This window comes from Pongo abelii, chromosome 15, assembly GCF_028885655.2.
Source record: "Pongo abelii isolate AG06213 chromosome 15, NHGRI_mPonAbe1-v2.0_pri, whole genome shotgun sequence".
Classification (NCBI taxonomy): domain Eukaryota; kingdom Metazoa; phylum Chordata; class Mammalia; order Primates; family Hominidae; genus Pongo; species Pongo abelii.
Genome location: NC_072000.2, coordinates 62,460,597 through 62,465,862, shown reverse-complemented (window position 1 = coordinate 62,465,862; position 5,266 = coordinate 62,460,597).

Below are 5,266 nucleotides of genomic sequence, written 5' to 3'. Positions count from 1 at the left end.
ACCCAGGCTTGCGGACCGGGGAGGAAGCCGAGCGTTCGGGAGGAAGTGTGCGGGAGCCCTCACAGCCAACGAGTAGCAGAGCTCTGTTCGAACCTACGTCTGTCGCACTCCAAATTCTGAACCCTTTCTCCAAACACACCTCTGCCCCTGTGTGTACATCACGCATTCAGGCAAAGCACAGTATGCTGCGAATCTGCTTTACTGGGAGCCGGTGGTCGTTTAGGTCTCTGTTCCCTCACCTGCAAAATCAAGTTGACTCTAAGGTCAACTTTGGTCACCTCCTAGTTCACATTGTCTAACACTAGCCCGTACTCCCCAACCTGGTATCCTTTGTCGCCTGAAAGGACCCAGCACTCCAAGGTCCAAGGGAGGAATTCAGAAGCAACACTGTTTAATCTAGAAAAATACGTTAAATTGCTGGGCTGAGCCTGACAGTCAAAGGTCCCAAAGCAAAAACAACTGAGAGTCCCATGATACTGGCCTAGCTGCTTTTCTAATATTTGCCTTACTCAGCGGACACAGCAGAAAGAAAGAAGGTAAGACTTTGTCCTAAATACCAGAGTTCTGACTTTTCTACTAAGGAGAAGAGAAAGCATAAGCTAGGGACCTAAAGAACTAGATAATTCATTTTTATTTAGGTTATACAATTGCTATTTACTGATTTACAATTTACTGTTATCACTAGTGTGTGCATAGCAAGGTGCTCATCACTGCTTTGAATACCAGTGGGTCTGGCTAGGTGCAGTGCTCACAACTGAAATCCCAACACTTTGGGAGGCTGAGGTGGGAGGATCACTTGAGCTCAGGACTTGGAGACCAGCCTGGGCAACATTGCAAGAACCCATCTCTAAAAAAAACAAAACAAGGGCTGGGCACAGTGGCTCATGCCTGTAATCCCAGCATTTTGGGAGGCCGAGGCAGGCAGATCACAAGGTCAAGAGTTTGAGACCAGCCTGGCCAACATGGTGAAACACTGTCTCTACTAAGAATACAAAAATTAGCTGGGTGTGGTGGCGCGTGCCTGTAATCCCAGCTACTTGGGAGGCCGAGGCAGGAGAATTGCTGGAACCCGGGAGGCAGAGGTTGCAGTGAGCTGAGATCACACCACTGTACTCCAGCATGGGCAACAGAGCAAGACTCCGTCTTGATAAAACAAAAACAAAACAAAAAAATACTGGTCGTGGTGTGCACCTGTAGCCCTAGCTACTCTGGAGGAATCACTTGAGCCTAGGAGTTGGAGGCTGCAGTGAGCTATGATCACTGCCACTGCACTCCTGCCTGGGTGACAGAATGAGACCCTGTCTCTATAAAAATACATAGGTGGCTGGATGTGGTGGACACACCTGTAATTCCAGCACTTTTGGGAGACCGAGGTGGGTGGATCGCCTGAGGTCAGGAGTTTGAGACCAGCCTGGCCAACATGGTGAAACCTCGTCTCTACTTAAAATACAAAAATTAGCCGGGCATGGTGGCACGTGCCTGTAATCCCAGCTACTTGGGAGGCTGAGGCATGAGAATTGCTTGAACCCAGGAGGTGAGGAGGTTGCAGTGAACTGAGATCAATCACACCACTGCACTCCAGCCTGGGCAACAGAGTGCGACTCTGTCTCAAAAAAATATATATATAGATAGGTAAATGATAAATTGGTAGATAGATTAAAAAACCAGTGGGTCTGAGTAGTAGCCTCAGCCCTCAAAATTTAAGAGTTAGCAGGGGTAAGTTACATATCATGCTTTCTTGAGTACTGTATGTTTTTTTCTCATGATAATTGTCTTCTAGAAGGGAACTTGGTTATTGTGAAAACCTGATTGTAAACACAGAGGAGAGGATAGTGTCAGCATCTTGTAAGTATTACTGGTGATTAGGGACTGGTTCAGAATCTTAGCAAGGGTTTAGCCCAGCTTCAATTGATCTTTCTTTAGGTTGACGGCAACTTGTCTTCTAAGACCACCAGTCTTGTGGCCTTCTTCCCATCTTTCACCTTCCCTTTCACATAGTTAATACCTGTGGTAAACGGAGAGGGATGGAGCGAGAGAAACTGTTGAGATTACCTGGGTATTCAGGAGCAAAGTAAACAGTGACACATAAAAATAGGAGAATTATTACAGCAATTAGGAATAAACAGATTTCTAAAGTTGAAATTGCCACAGAGAGAGGCCATGAGGAAACATAATTGAAAAATTAGGCAAGTTTCTATGGGACAGGTAGATATTTTCTTCTCAGATATAGGCACCACTCTTGCTAATTTGGTGATCAGAATTCCTATAAAGCTTTGATCATTTTCATATTGAGATAGCACTAATAATAGTTGTCTTCAAAACATGGTTCTATGCTGGATGATAGCTCTCTTTCTTTTATTTATTTATTATTATTTTTTGAGATACAGTTTCACTTGTCGCCCAGGCTAGAGTGCAATGGCACGATCTCCAGGTTCAAGCAATTCTCCTGCCTCAGCCTCCCGAGTAGCTGGGATTAGTGGCGTGCGCCACTATGCCCAGCTAATTTTGTATTTTTAGTAGAGATGGGGTTTCACCATGTTGGCCAGGCAAGTCTCGAACTCCTGACCTCGAGTGATCTGCCCGCCTCGGCCTCCCAAAGTGCTGGGATTACAGGCATGAACCACCATGCCCGGCCACTCTCTTTCTTTTAAATCACTTTATCGAGGTAAAATTGATATACAATAAATTGCAGATATTTAAGGTGTACAGTTTTATAAATTTTGACATATGTATGCATCCAGGAAACTATCATCAAAATCAAGATAGTAACCATATATCTATCTACCATTAAAGGTACTTCTTTAATAACTTTCTCCATCCTTCCTTTCCCTTGCCACAAACATGCCCTACTTTCTGTCACTGTAGATTAGTTTACATTTTCTAGAGTATTATATAAATGGAATCATATAGTATGTACTCTTTTATTGTCTGGCTTCCTTCACTCAGTACAATTATTTTGAGATTAATCCATGTTATTGTATCAATAGTTCATTTTTATTGGTAAGTAGTAGTCCATTTTATGATCATATCAAAATTTGTTTAACCATTCATCTGTTGAACTTTGAATTGTTTCCAATTTTTGACTATTACAACAAATAAAGTTTCCATAAACATTTATATAGAGGTCTTTATATGAATATGCCTTTCCTATTCTCTTGAGTAAATACCTAAGGTAAAATAGCTGAATCCTATGGTAGGGATATGTTTTTTTTGTTTGTTTGTTTGTTTTAAGAAAATGCCAGCCAGGCGCAGTGGCTCACGCCTGTAATCCCAGCGCTTTGGGAGGCCGAGGTTGGGGGATCATGAGGTCAGGAGATGGAGACCATCCTGGCTAACACGGTGAAACCCCATCTCTACTAAAAATACAAAAAATCAGCCAGGCATGGTGGTGGGCGCCTGTAGTCCCAGGTACTCAGGAGGCTGAGGCAGGGGAGTGGCATGAACTCAGGAAGCAGAGCTTGCAGTGAGCCGAGATCACGCCACTGCACTGCAGCCTTGGCGACAGTATGAGACTCTGTCTCGAAAAAAAAAAAGAAAGAAAATGCCAAACAGTTTTCCAAAATGGTTATACCATTTTGCAACATCAATGTATAAGAGTTCTAGTTCTGCTGGGCGCGGTGGCTCACGCCTGTAATCCCAGCACTTTGGGAGGCTGAGGTGGGTGTTCAAGTTCGGGAGTTCGAGACCAGCCTGGCCAACATGGAGAAACCCCGTCTCTACTAAAAATACAAAATTAGCCGGGCGTGGTGGCGCATGTCTGTAATCCCAGCTACTCGGGAGGCTGAGGCAGGAGAATCACTTGAACCTGGGAGGCGGAGGTTGAGGTGAGCCGAGATTGCGCCATTGCACTTGAACCTGGGCATCAAGAGCAAAACACTGTCTTAAAAAAAAAAAGAGTTCTAGTTCCTCAATATTGTCACTAACACTTGTCTGTGTCAAATTTATAAATTTTAGCCATTCTAATAAGGCTATAGTAGATTCTCACCATGAGTTTCATCTTGCATTTCCTTAATGCCTAATGATGTTGAGCAACTTTTTAAATAGACGTTAATTTTTAGAACAGTTTTAGGTTCACAGCAAAATTGAGTATAAAGTACAGAGTTCCTGTATCCCCCCGACCCCTACACATGCATAGTCTCCACTACTATCAACATCCCTCACCTGAGTGATACATTTGTTACAATTAATGGACCGGCACTGACACATTATTACCATCCAGAGTCCATAGAGTTTACATTAGGGTTCATTCTTGGTTTTGTACAAATGTATAATGATTTGGAAAAATATATAGTGACATGTATCCACAATTCTAGTATCATAGAAAATAATTTCACTGCCCTAAAAATCCCCTGTGCTCCACCTGTACATCCCTTCCTGTCCTCTAAATGCTGGCAACCACTTATCTTTTTACTATCTCCATAGTTTTGCCTTTTCCAGAATGTCATATATTTGGAATCATCCAGTATATAGCCTTTTCAGATTGCGTTTCTGCACTTAGCAGTATGCTTTTAAATTTTCTCCATGTCTTTTCATGGCTTGATAGCTCATTTTTTTTAGTGCTGAATAATATCATATTCTGGATATACCACAGTTTTTCCATTCATCTACTTGAAGGATGTCTCAGTTGCTTCTAGGTTTTGACAATTATAAATAAAGCTGCTATAAACAAGCATGTGCAGGTTTTGTTTGTTTTGTTTTTTTTAGACAAGGTCTTCCTTTGTTGCCCAGGCTGGAATGCAGTGGCACGATGATCAAAGCTCACTGCAGCCTCAGCCTCCCAGGCTCAAGCAATCCTCCAATCTCAGCCTTCCAGGTAGCTGGGACCACAGGCATGCACACTATGCCTGGATAATTTTTTTATTTTTATTTTTGTAGAAAAAAATATGTTGCCCTATTCTGGATGTGTGTACTCTTATGTTGCCCATGCTGGATGCGTGCAGGTTTTTGTGTGGCCGTAAATTTGCAACTCATTTCAGTGTATACGAAGGAGTGTGACTGCTAGATCATGTGGTATAATTATGTTTAGGTTTTTGTTTGTTTGTTTGTTTTTTGAGACAGAGTCTCACTCTGTCGCCCAGGCTGGAGTGCAGTGGCACGATCTTGGCTGACTGCAACCTCTGCCTCCCAGGTTCAAGCAATTCTCCTGCCTCAGCCTCCCAAATAGCTGGGATTACAGGCGCCCGCCACCACGCCCTGCTAATTTTTAAATTTTTAGTAGAGACGGGGTTTCACCACCTTGGCTGGGCTGGTCTCCAACTCATGATCT